The sequence below is a fragment of the Crocodylus porosus genome, unplaced genomic scaffold, assembly GCF_001723895.1.
Source record: "Crocodylus porosus isolate Cpor-Errol unplaced genomic scaffold, CroPor_comp1, whole genome shotgun sequence".
Classification (NCBI taxonomy): domain Eukaryota; kingdom Metazoa; phylum Chordata; order Crocodylia; family Crocodylidae; genus Crocodylus; species Crocodylus porosus.
The window spans coordinates 90401761-90414701 of NW_017728943.1; positions in this window are offsets into that span (position 1 = coordinate 90401761).

The following is a 12941-nucleotide window of genomic DNA, read 5'->3' on the forward strand; positions in this document are numbered from 1 at the left end:
ATTTATTTAATATTGATTTATTTTGATTATTGTCCACACAATATAATAAGTCATTATCCTCTCATACAAAAAGATTGTAGGGCCTGTTTTGATGGTACAAAGATAGTCTGTATTTTTTCTAGAATTTGGGAGTTTCCCCCAAATTAGTTAGTATTTTTTCTGTTAGTCCTTTCAGTCATTTTCATATTGATGATGTCAGCTTATGTATCTGGAGAGCGGTATCAGAAGATATTTGCTGAGCAGAAGTAGCTCCGTTCTCACAGAAATCCAGGTCATTAGTGCTGACTGAACCTAAGACACAATAGCCCGTATCTGTTTACCACCAAAATCAGTCCCAAATCTCAATGTCTATAACCATTTCTTAAATGTTTGTTACTCTAATGCAGCAGAGGGTATGCAGATATTTTATTGATTGATACAGTAATACTAAATAACTTGTTTATTTCAGTCTTTCTCACATGAGGGTGACAGCTGGCAATTCTGGTGATTTTAGGGTTTTCCTGAGCCAATTTTTTCCCTTTGACAGAGTAAATCTTTGTAGTTCATTAGTGTGACAGCTCCAAAGGTCCAGGGAAGATACTTGAGAGGCGAAGAATTGTGCAGTGCAACTCCTGAGTCTGTGGGAGGCCCTGGCTGGCTCCGAATTCCAGAAAGTGAACTGCTACATCCATACTCAGTTAGGTTGTGGAGGAGATGCATGCACATAATAAATGAAAGCAGCTGGCACCAAGGGCAAAACATATTTCTAACACAGGCAGGTTAATTTGGGGTCCAGGAATTCAAGACCTGTATTCAAAAGGGAACTCTGTTTGTGCCCTGCTGGAATTGTGGGGCAGTTCTGTGTCCTCCCTGGATTATGATAGTTAGTGCCACCCTGAATCTATGTGTGTTTAGGCTTGTGATTCTCAGCCAGGGTGCCATTGCACTCTGGGGTGCTGGGAAATCCTTTTAAGGGCGCCTTGGGGTGCCACACAGTATTAGCACTGCTATGTGTGCATACAAGATTCTTAAACCCAGGGATTTCAAATAGGAATCCATAGTGTCACAACCAGCATGACCTGTAGTGGTTTTTTTGAGTTCTTATCTGCAGAAAAATTGCTCTAATTTTTCTGTAGTCAAAAAACAAGTGATAGCAAATACTGACATTTTCTGAGAGGTGCCTTGTGTCTATTGAAAGGCTCCTTGAGTTTAAAAAGGTTGAGAACCAATGGGTTAGGTAAAGGTAGAAAGTGCTGATCACAGCAGCACTCCTTGTCCTGTGAGGAGGCCGGAGTAAGATGGGGAGCCAAGAGTAAGAAACAGGCCTTGTAAAAGGCATAGAAGGTGTTTGAGGAACACCACCAAGCGCCTTGGACTGACTAGGTGGGGCACTTTTAGGCACCTAATAAGCGGAATAAGAGCTGACCCTGAGAGTCTCCAGAAGGTGTCTGAGTATAGAAGAGCCTGTGTACTGTGAATTTACACCCTGGCTTACTGCACATTAACTTCCTATGGAGACAGGCCCTTACTGTCATGTGAAACCAGTACCAACACAGGAAACTGGACTAAACTGCACTGGTATAAATAGCCCAAATAGTGCTTTGTCCTGGCCACAATGCATTTATGCCCATGAGAGGTTGTGCTTGTGCAGCTGTATCAGTGAGTTTACACTTCTGCCACACATATAAGTCTATAATTCTGTACCAGCAGGAGGGGGAAACCCTGCTTTTCCTCTCAAGGAGATCGTCTGGCTAATTTTTATTGTTGCTTTTGCTTTTCTTAATGTAAATTTAAACCCTCTACACAGAAGGGCTCATTGTGTACAGAATACATGAGGCCTGCTGTCAATTTAGTATTGCTTCTGTCGCTTTCTATCAAAGGTGACACCCACCATTTTTTTGAGGCCCCCTGCAAGATATAGTCTTGGGGCCTCGATCCATGGAAAAATCAAAATTGTGGTTAATTGTGATATAAACTCATTGAAATAAAATAGCTGGGGCCGGACTGTGCACACCTAGTCTGCGCTACAGGGGGTGCAGGGTGGGGGCAGCACATGCTGGGGATGCCTGGGTTCCCTCCCAGGGGCTGGGGCCGGGGCTGCGGCCGGGGCCAGGGCTGGGGCTGGGGCAGGAGTGGAGCCGGGAACTCCTCCCCCGCTCAGCTGGGAAAGGGCTCCCTGCCTGCACCAAGTCCTTTAAACATGGCGCAGCCGGCAGGGTGGTGAGTGAGGCATGGCCCCTTGGCTGCAGGGCCCCCTGAGGCTGCAGGTTCTTCAGGATAGGATGGAATGGCCCTGCACCCAGTTTTAAGACTAGCTCCCCCACTGGCTTGGGGGATCCTAATATTTCGGGGCAGCAGGGGCTATTTGTCTGTGGAAAGCTAGCCTGTGGCAGCCCATATAAAGTGTCAAAACCAGCATTTTGACTAATAGGCTGTTGCGTTTTTTCTGAGGATACATTTAAAGGGCAACTCATTTTCATATCCTTGATCTTGAAAGGCTGTAAGGAGTCTGGATTAGGATCTGTGGATGCCAGCTCACTGCTGGTCTGACATTCAGGCCATTTGCATTTTACTGTGTTAATGCAAATGAATGGACCACTGTTGAGCAATTTATTGATTCTCTTTGAAACTCACCTTAGCTAATCCAGAGGGTAGGGAAGGGGAGCGGTGGGAGGGGAGATCCAGACTGCTAAGGGTTAAAAATATTAAAGTTGTCACACAGCGTTTTTTAGTGCTCACCTCAGGCATCTACCCTAGATTCTCTATGTGAAATGTAGTGGAATTATTTTGAAGACGTGTTGTTTAAATATTAAACATTAATGCGCTACTTTGATTGTTAAGCCAGTATTAAAACCGTTAATTTTTTATTAAATCACCTAAAGCCAAATATGTTTAAATCCTCACTGTGCTGCCTTCTCTCTAATAGGAAGCACAAAGTAAAACCTGCTGCCACACTGAAAATAGAAGAGGAATGGAGGATTCAACTGAATGATGCTGTTGCAGCTCAAAAGGGTGATGAGATGGGAGAGAGAGGAGCAGCAGGAGAGGAGGAGAGAGGCAGAGCAACACTGAGAGGGGAGAGAAAGCTGAGCATAATGTAGAGAGCAGCAGGAGAGGAAATGTAAATTTTAATTGTAATGGTATCATGGCAGGGCCCAATCAGCGGTTCATTTCTGTTCAGTGAAATTCACGTGTATGGTGAACTTCAGTGGGACTTAACCAAGTGCCTCATGCTTAAGTGCTGCTGAATAGAAATGATTTAGTCACATGTTATTCTAAATTGGAGTCTTGTGCCACCCCATTATTGTCAATAGGAACACAAATTAGTGTCACCTCATAGCAAGGTTTGGCTCATAGTGATATATCTGTCCTAGAGTTCTGGTGAGACTAACAAATCATTTAAGTTTGGTCTTGATAATGACCAGGGCACCAGAAGTCAGTGATAGCATCAACATTATAAAGCGCAAAAAGCTGGCCAACTTATCAAAATGGTAGCCTGCAGCCTTTCTATTGTTCTGATGGTATCAAAAAATAACCCACTGAAATTTTCTGGGTTGAACTTTGGATTTAAGCTGTTGGGGGTGGTCGGAGACTAGTGTGGTGGCTGGGAATGGAAAGAGAACAGGAGTTGGTAAGTAGAAGTACAGACTGGGACAGATGAAATATAAAAAAGGGGTAGAAAGAATTGGGAGAGGGGTTACTTGAATCCACATCTTTTGTTATTAGTGTAATAGTAGTGCCAAGGGTTTGAGGCATAGATCAGGACACCACTGAGAGACTGTTAGAACAATGTGTGTGCTGTTAGAACAACGAACAAAAAGACAGACTCCATCTTGGAGCTTACAACCTAAGTATAAGATAAATAAATAAATAAATAAACCCAAAAACAAACCCTGAGGGGTGTAGACAGACTGGGCAAGGACAAGAAAACAGCGAGACAGAATTGGTCAACGTGTCTGACAGTGTTTTCATCTCATCAGTGACCTAACCTTTGTCAAACTTCTTGTAAATTAACAGCAAAGCAGATGTTCAAGGAAGGATTTGAAGGTGAATAAAGAAGTAGGCTTGTAACTGTTTGCTGTGAGCTGTACCCAAATGCCAGGTACAAGGGACAAAGCACAAGGTATTGATTGAAAATGTCACCTGGAGGCTAGTATCATGGGCTGAGCAGAGTTAGGAAATGGTCTCTTGATTCTGAATGAGAGATGGTAGGTAGGGGAGGCATAGTCAGTGAGTGGCTTTGAAACTGAAGATGAGCAACTTATGGTTGATGTGATCTAGAAGAGGGTGACATGATCAAAGTGGGAAGCCAGGAAATGGATCATTTAATTTGCATTCTGAATAGATGTCAGTGGAGCAAGACTGCATTTCTGAAAGCCAGAGAGAAGGATGTTGTGGTAATTGACATATGAGATGATGAGAGTCGAGATAAGAATTTTAGCTGTGGATGGATGGATAGCAAAAGCCACATCATAGATGTCTTCTAAAACAATCTCCAAGACTTAGATATATCCTGGAGATGATGACCTAGAAAGAAATTTGAACCAAAGACAACACCCAGACTATGCACCTGATTGACAAGCAGGATTGTCCACAGAAATTTTGAAAAGAGGTGTTAGAAGGGCTTTCAAAGCAGGATCAGGAGTTCTGTGTTTGGTCTGTTAAGTTTGAGTTGGTGGCTAGACACCTATGAGGAGGTGACAAAGTGATAAGCTAAGTTTGTAGTGTGGATGGGAGGCAACAGGTCTAGAGAAGAGGTAGGTCTGTGAGATGAAGCAGAACATGGGCAAAATGGGTAAGCTTCACATCCTTGTGATTTTGCTGTTATGACATGCTACTCAGAGTCTACATGGCCTGCATAGGGGTATATGGTGGTATTCTTATTGATGCTTATGTCCCTGAACAAGTAGGCAGCTCAAGTCATAATCTAGCCTTTGAGGTTAATAGGTCTAAAAGAATGTCCCTCTTCCAATGATGCTTCCCAGATTGAGTGCCCCCTAAGTAAGTTTGCAAATGACATACTGTGGGGAGTAGTAACTATGATGGAGGGTAGGGCTAGGATTCAGAGAAACCCAGCCAAATTGGAAGATTAGAAGATTGAACCAAAAGAAATCTCATGAGGTTCAATAAGGAGAAATACTAAGTCCTGCACTGAGGATGGGACAATCCCATGCACTGCTACACACTGGGGACTGACTGGCTAAGAAGCAGCTCTGCAGAAAAGGACCTGGGGGTCACAGTGGACAATAAGATGAATATGAACCAGCAGTGTGTCCTTATTTTGAAGAAGGCTAAGGGCATAGTGAGCTGCATTAGTAGGAGTGTTGCCAGCAGATTAAGGGAAGTGATTATTCCTTTTTATTTGGCAGGCCACATCTGGAGTGCTGTGTCCAGTTTTGGGCCCCCCACTATAGAAAGGATGTGAACAAATTGGAGAAACCCCAGTGGAGGGCAAGAAAAATGGTTCGGGGACATGACTTCTGAGGAGAGGCTGAGGAAGCTGGGTTATTTTGGTCTGGAGAAGAGAAGACTGTGGGGAGATTTAATAACTGCCTTCAACTACCTGAAGGTGGTTCCAAAGAAGATGGAGCGTGATTGTTTCAGTAGTGGCAGATAATAGAACAAGGACAATGGTCTTAAGTTGTAGCAAGGGAAGTTTAGATTAGATATTTGGGAAAACTTTCTCACTAGGAAAACACTGGAACAGACAACCCAGAAAGATTGTGGAATTTCCCTCCTTGGAGGGTTTTTACGACCTGGGTAGACAAAGCCGTGGCTGGGATGATCTAGTTGGGGCCGGTTCTGCTTTGAGTAGCGGGTTGGACTAGATGACCTCCTGAGGTCCCTTCCAACCCTAATTTCTATGATTTTATGATAAGTGTGTCTAGCAAACAGCTGATGAATATTTCATTTAGATTATTTTATTAGAAATAATAGGGAAAACAGACTGGTATTTAACTTTCAGTTATTGGCCTCTTTCTTAAACACCTTTTTTATTAATTTTTAGCCAACCCAATTAAACCTTATGAAAATGTCCTTTAGAATGTAATATGCATGAACAGACTAGAATTGAATAGGATCTATAGAAATTCTTCTGAAATCCTTTAGGGCCAGATCTTTAGTTGGTACAAAATGGCAGTGCAACACTTCAGTAAAACACTGGTATAATATTGCAGTGATGTATACAGAGCTATACAGAGCTACATTGGTTTTATAACAGCTGAGGATTTGGCCCATATAATTTAATGGAGAATGGTGTCTTTTTCATTGATATATGAACCATCCTATAGAATTCTTAGCAGTGACATCTTTTCCTACTGACTTCTATGGGATAGTTAAAAAACACCTACAGAAAGGCTTTAGTTTTCTGTTGCATTCTCTAGGACTTTACTATAAGGACTGTCTCTGTCTCTCTCTCTTTCCTCTCAGACCTTCCCTTTCTCTCCCCTTCATTGCGTGACCGGCTCATTTGCAGCATTTTTGCTGCAATCCTGCCGAGTTTCATTTTCACTTTTTTATTGAAAGCTCAAAATCTTTAGAATTAAAACCTCCTGATCTTGAATTTTCAATAGCAGGTGAAAATTACACTCTGCATGACAGCAGAGAAAATGGTACCTCAAGCTCTGAGAGTGATGACGCAGGAGCTGTAAAGATGACGTTCTAGCAACACTGGACAATGGAGTGAGTATTTAAAAGTTAAAAAAGAGAGAAAAAATAAAACAATATGCAACTTAGCTACAGATTAAAATAAATAAATAAAACCATCTGCAGCACAAGGAACAAAAGGAAGAAGTTTTCCACTGAGTCCCCCCGAAGGAGATATCTCAGGAGACATCTCTTACCTGTTGTTCAGCCTTATATCAGAGTGTTGAAGGAAGTTTCCATATTGTGGATACATCTGCATGAAGGACAATGCAATCCTAATGAATACAACTTAACAACCAGTACCGTGACTCTTGTGGCCAAGTGGTTTGGGAGACTAACTGTGGTTCCAAAGACATACAGTTAAACCTTGATCAAGTTGCTTGTAGTCAACCCAGCTGTAAATGGTTATCTAGGCAGTCAAAGGCAGCTGCATTTGTTGCTAGTCACATCACTGTCCTGTATGGTATTATCCAGAGAAACTGGTTTGCCTTAACCACACTCGCCCAATGGGCTGCTAGGCCCAAGATGTTTTATTATAGGTCCAGTTCTGTGACACTTGCATACAGTGGAACTTACTCTTGCAAATACCCCATTACTCTTACTTATGCTGGCATTACTGTGCATGGATTAAACAAGGCATTGCAATACCAATGTGCTCTCTACTCTGCTTTAGCAAACGCAGTACAGCAACTAAATAGTGGCTGACTATATTCTACTCTGAATAAAATCTCCCATTGTTGTAGTAATAACAGCAGCATAGGAAGTGACTGGCAGTGAGAAGCTACCAATGGGCACATCTACACAGTCATGATTAAATTTACTGCATATTAGCTTAATGCGTATTAATTGAATTTTGGCAGTTGTCTACATGTACAAGGAGCTGGCACTAAATTTAGTGCCAGGTCCCTCCAGCCCTGCCATATCCTCCTGTGGCCACCGGGGGGAGCGTCAACCTCCAGCCACATGGCTGCCAGCACTTGGCAGCCATGTTGAAACCAGAGCCAGCTGCTGTGGTAGAGCCCATGGCCAGGGGAGTGTGGCCAGGCCAGGCAGGAAGAGGGAGAGGGGCAGGGGAGGGGCTGGGAGGGCCCTCCCATCAGTGCAGGACTTACCAGGTGGCCAAGGCTGGCAAGGCTGGTGGTTTAGCGCAGGCCTCCTTGTTAACAATGGCAACTGGCTGCACCCGGTGTCCTCAGCTCACAGTGGGCAGTGGGCCAACAGCCAGCCAGAGGACCCCCTGGGGAGGAGCTAGCACTGTTGGCAGCCAGCAGTGGCATGGCTGGCTTCTCCCCATGGTGGGATCTGGGGCTGTGGAGCTGTCAAGACAGACACTGGCCTGGGCTCTCAGAGCTGCTGGTAGGTACAGAAGCTGGGGAGGTGAGCGGGGCAGGGTGCTCAACACCTGAGGACCCCTCCTACAGTGATGTGTCATCAGAGGAATCAGGGCGGGGCAGGGACTTGGGCAGGCCACCCCTGCTGGTGACCACTGCAGGGTTGTGGCCTGGGTCCCACAGTGCTAAACTCTGGGTCAGCTGCTGCATGAAGGTTTTATGGGCATGACAAGACTTATGATTATGGTCAGTCACAGCCACCCATTGTGCCCGCAAGGCCTTGACCTTTATGTGACACTGTGATGCTGACCAGGAGTGCTCTTGACCCCACATGCCACCCAACAGGGCCTCATAAATGTGGGCTTCCTAGCTCCCGCCCCACATGAACTACCTCAGCACCTTTGTATAACCCCAGAGTGCCATGAGGTCACAAATCTTGTTCCGGGTCCAGTTGGAGGCCCAAGTGTACATCATGGGCGTACACATGCAGGCAGGGCTGGGCCTTGATGTGGAGGATGAAAAGGATGTTTCTGGGCCTCTGTGCAGCTGTTCCTGTATGGCCAACCCTAAACAGTGCTCAGGAGTGCTCAGCAGAGGGACATGGCCAGGGACTGGGAACCAGGCAGCAGAGGTAATATGCCACAACACCTGCAAAGACAGGATACAGTGCCTGGATGAGCAGCAGCAGGGAGCAGTTGCTGGCCCTGCTGCCACAGACAGCTAGGCAGGAACCCAGGGAGATCTCAGGGCTGGGTAGGGGGTGCAGCAGCTGCTGCACTCACCTGTGGCCAAACAGCAGTTCTGGCTAGGAGACAGGCCTGGCAGGGGCTGCCTGGGTCCTAGGAGCACCAGGGCCTTCAGTGTTCCTGGTCAGACAACAGGCTCTCTCAGGCTACCAATGAAGTGTGCCCCAGGGCACAAAATGGCCACAGGCTTTACAGCCTGCAGCTAGGGGCTGCCAGAGAGGCAGCCCAGTCCCAGGCCAGGAAAAGCTCCCAGCCAGGAGCCCTCTGGCTAGGCTCAGGACAGCCTGCTAGATCTACATGTGTGTTACTGCACTTTAACTAATCATGACTCAGTTTGATACCATGCATTTGCAGGTATCAAATGTAGTCACAATTAGTCATTTTTACTGCACAGTAAGGGCACGCACATGTAGACGCACATCCATATTGCACAGTAAATTAGGCTAAGACACAGAAAAGCATCTTGTGTAGATGCACTCACAGAATTGCTCCAAGCAGGGTTAGACAATACCATAGTTATCCCACCAGTGCCCTGTGTAACTAACCACTCTGACGTGCATAGGCATGCCCACCTCTGGTTTTTTGTCAGACTAACTTATTTACTGGATGTGCCTTGGTGCTTATGGTTCTATCAATGTATATGAAGATTTGTACTTCTAAAACGTAGACTGAGGAGTGTTCATGTGACTTGTTTTTCATTCATGGTGTACACAGAATGCTACCAGATATCTAAATGTGATAAATGACATACCACAGTTCTCAGCTGATGCATTTCAGTGGTAACAGTTATACAACTACTATTTACAGGGGGCCAGATTCTATCCTCAGATATATTCATGCAACCTTATTGACTTCAGACATTAGTGAGTTCATTGTAAGGTTGGTCTAGCTCCCTTGGAAGTGTGTGGGAATTTTGACAACCTTATTGGAAGCAGCATCTTCCTGTGTATGCCTAGGTTCAATCTAACCTAGCTGCAAGAAATTCCTGATTGATTTTTAGTCTTTTAAAATTCCCTTTTCAACCCCATATAGTTTTCAAAGCTTTGCCTTCGTGTGAACATGGTGATGTGCATTGCACAAGTATCCAGTGAGTGTGGCAGAGGTGATAGATATCTTTTATTAGACTAACTAGATAGTTGCAAAAAAAATCTTTATTTGCAAGCTTTTGGGCTCATGCGCCCTTTCTTAGGCAAAGCCTGAAAGCTTGCAAATAAAGATTGTTTTTTGCAATTATCTAGTTGGTCTAATAAAAGATATTGCCTCTACCACACTGACTGCTTTTGCTTTTAGGCTGGCATGGCTCCTACCTTTATTTCTTGTACAAGTATCTGCATACCTAGTTTGGATGGATAACTAAGAGATAAAATAGATTATGTGACATAGTCTACTTAATAAAAATTTCCTCCTGACTTTGTAGAACACCTCTCTGTTCACATACTCTTGCATGTCCTGCAACAACGTTGTCAGGATGGAAACTCTGAAGACCAAGCAAATCTTGTTCCAGCTGGTGAGACACTCCAAGAATGAATTCAGAAGAGCTATATTTATTATTTTGTTTCTCTCCTGCCCACCCCACCTTCCCCAGTTTTAACTTTAAGAGGGCTCCCTTTGAGGTCTGTGGGAGTTTCCTGTTCAATTCAATGGGAAAGGATCAGGCCCATAGGGTGTAAAATATTTTGTTCTTACCTGACAACTTGCATGCTGCTTCTTACCACCAACACTTGTCATCAGAATTATTTTGACAGAAATAAAACTGGAAGCAAAATCAAAGACACAGTAAACCTCTTGAGTGCCCTGATGACATCATATATAGCACATGGCCAGCAAAAAAAAATTCTGGTCATGTTGTAAGTGAACAATTTCCATGCCAATTAGAAATGAGTCTCTGAGTTGCCACTGGTCTCCCAAGGATGCCAAGTGCTAGGTAAGTTGCCCAGGTAGTCATGAGTCAGATGGTCCTCGAAGCAAGAAGCCAAAGGCTGACTAGCATGACTTGCACAAGCTCTTCATCCTATAAGCAGCTTTTACCATCATTGCTGACATTGTGTGAGAAAAAGAAACATGATGTAAAGAGAAGCTAAGGGAAATCAATTAGAATGAAAAAGCAGTGCTTTAAAGTTTGGCTGTGGCTTCTTTCTCCCATCTAATGGCTCCTCTTCCAAATGACACTGAGTAAAGCAACTGGCAGTGGCATGTGATATGCATTGCAGATGGCTCATGTGTCACACATACAGCTGTACATATCTGGCACACAGGTGTTTGATTTTGTATCTGCCAGCTGCCCAGCAGCAGCCAGATATTTTGTAGCCAAGGGACAAGAAGGGAGCAAAATCTTCACACTTGTTTGGAAAGGGAGAGGGAGAAGAAGACAGAGAAAACGTTGTGGTGGAGGGTGGGACTGGGAAGAGAAACACTCATTTCCACTTGTCCACAGGGTCAGGCTGCCCTGTTAGGAACTGCAACACATTGTCAAAATCAGGAGTATCTGAATTCTGCAAAGTCTGGCCCTCTGTGCAGAGATCTGCCTTTGGCTGAATTAACAGCACTGCTCTTGCTCTTCTCCTCCTGGACTCTGTGGATGAAGCTCAGGGACTTGTCAATAGGTAATGCCAAGGGAAAAGATTTAATATCCCCAGGATGTTTGGGAAATATTGTAAAAAGTAGATGCAACCAGGGCTTCTTTTGTATCCTCTGTGTGGGACTTGGGGACCTTACAGGCGCAGACAGTGGAATCCATTCTTCAGTCCACCAGGGATAGACGAGAGAATGCCGCTTTCCCTTATGACTCCTTGGGGAAACTCCTGTATGTTCAGTTTTACTTATATGTTTTCCACTTTAGGACTACAGTATTTTTTATTCCTAAAGGAGGGGTTGCCTTGGTATCAGGTTTTGTGTAACACCGAGCCTTCTGTTGACTTTGGCAAATAGGTTCGTTTTGGAGAATGTAGCTGTGGATCCAGTGTTTGTTTGCTGGGTGAGTTCAGGGCTGGTGAACTGACCAGGCGAGATAGGTTGGTTGGTTTGTGTGTTACTAAGGAACATGTAGTTGTAATCTTTGGGTCTGTGGTCAGCCTCCTTGTTTGAAGTTGCTGAGAGCTTAATCACTTCTTACTGAGGGGACAATGCTCACCAGCATAATTTAATACATGAACAGATCGGTTGCCTGGCATCCTTCTGAGAAGTAAACAAGAGCAGTATGCAGGGAATGAGACTTTAGAGACAGCTGTCCAGAGGTTTTCTGTCCAGGTACAGGTTTATGCTCACTAGACTCTTGGCAGACATTACAATAAATTGTAACCTGCCACATATTCAATCAATTTATCATGTGGACAAAAACGACAAAACAACCGCAAAGATGTCCCATACAAGTAAGACCGGTTCTCTCTGTTGGAGATTCTGTACTAAGAAGACTCAAACGAACATTTTCAAAGGAAACTTTTTTAAGGACAGACAGAAAGCAAGATGATTTCTGTCTTCCTGAAGTTAAGGCACAAGATGATACCAGTTCACTCCATGAATGGCTAGGCTTCTGACGCAATCAGGCAAAGATCTATTGCATATTGGTACTCATGATGCTGGCTTCAAGGAATACCTCACAGGCTGTTGACAACTCTAGTGAACTAGAAAGTGTCCTGAAGGAGCAGTGGGTATCACAAAGATCCTTTGTATCCCACAAGTGAATGAAGACAGAAGATTCTGGAAGTGCACTGCTTGCTAAATCAATGTTATTAAAAGCTTCTGGCTTGATGGTACACTGGTTTGCTTTATCGGAAGGAAGGTCTGTGCAGACTGGTTGGCCTCCATGTCAGTGAAGATGGAAGCCATTATCCAAGGGACAAGCTGGTTGGCTTATTCTGAAGGAAAGATAATAAGGGGGCGGAAATAAGTGTTCATTTAGCCCAATAATCAAGATGCTACCGCATGCACAAAGAGATCTATTAATTGCCTAAGCATAATGCTAGCAACCTGGGTGATCAATGAGGAATCAGAATTGTTTGCTTATAGGTACAAACTTGGCCAAGTGAACATTACTGAAATCTGGTTGGATGCCTTGAGCAATCAAAATTGATTTTGGAAGCAGTGCACATCCAGAATCTTCTGTCTTCATTCACTTGTGGGATACAAAGGATCTTTGTGATGCCCACTGCTCCTTCAGCACGCTTTCTAGTTCACTAGAGTTGTCAACAGCCTAAGTAGGGACCAGAACAGCCACCTCCCTGCTGGGCCCACCTCGGGCCCC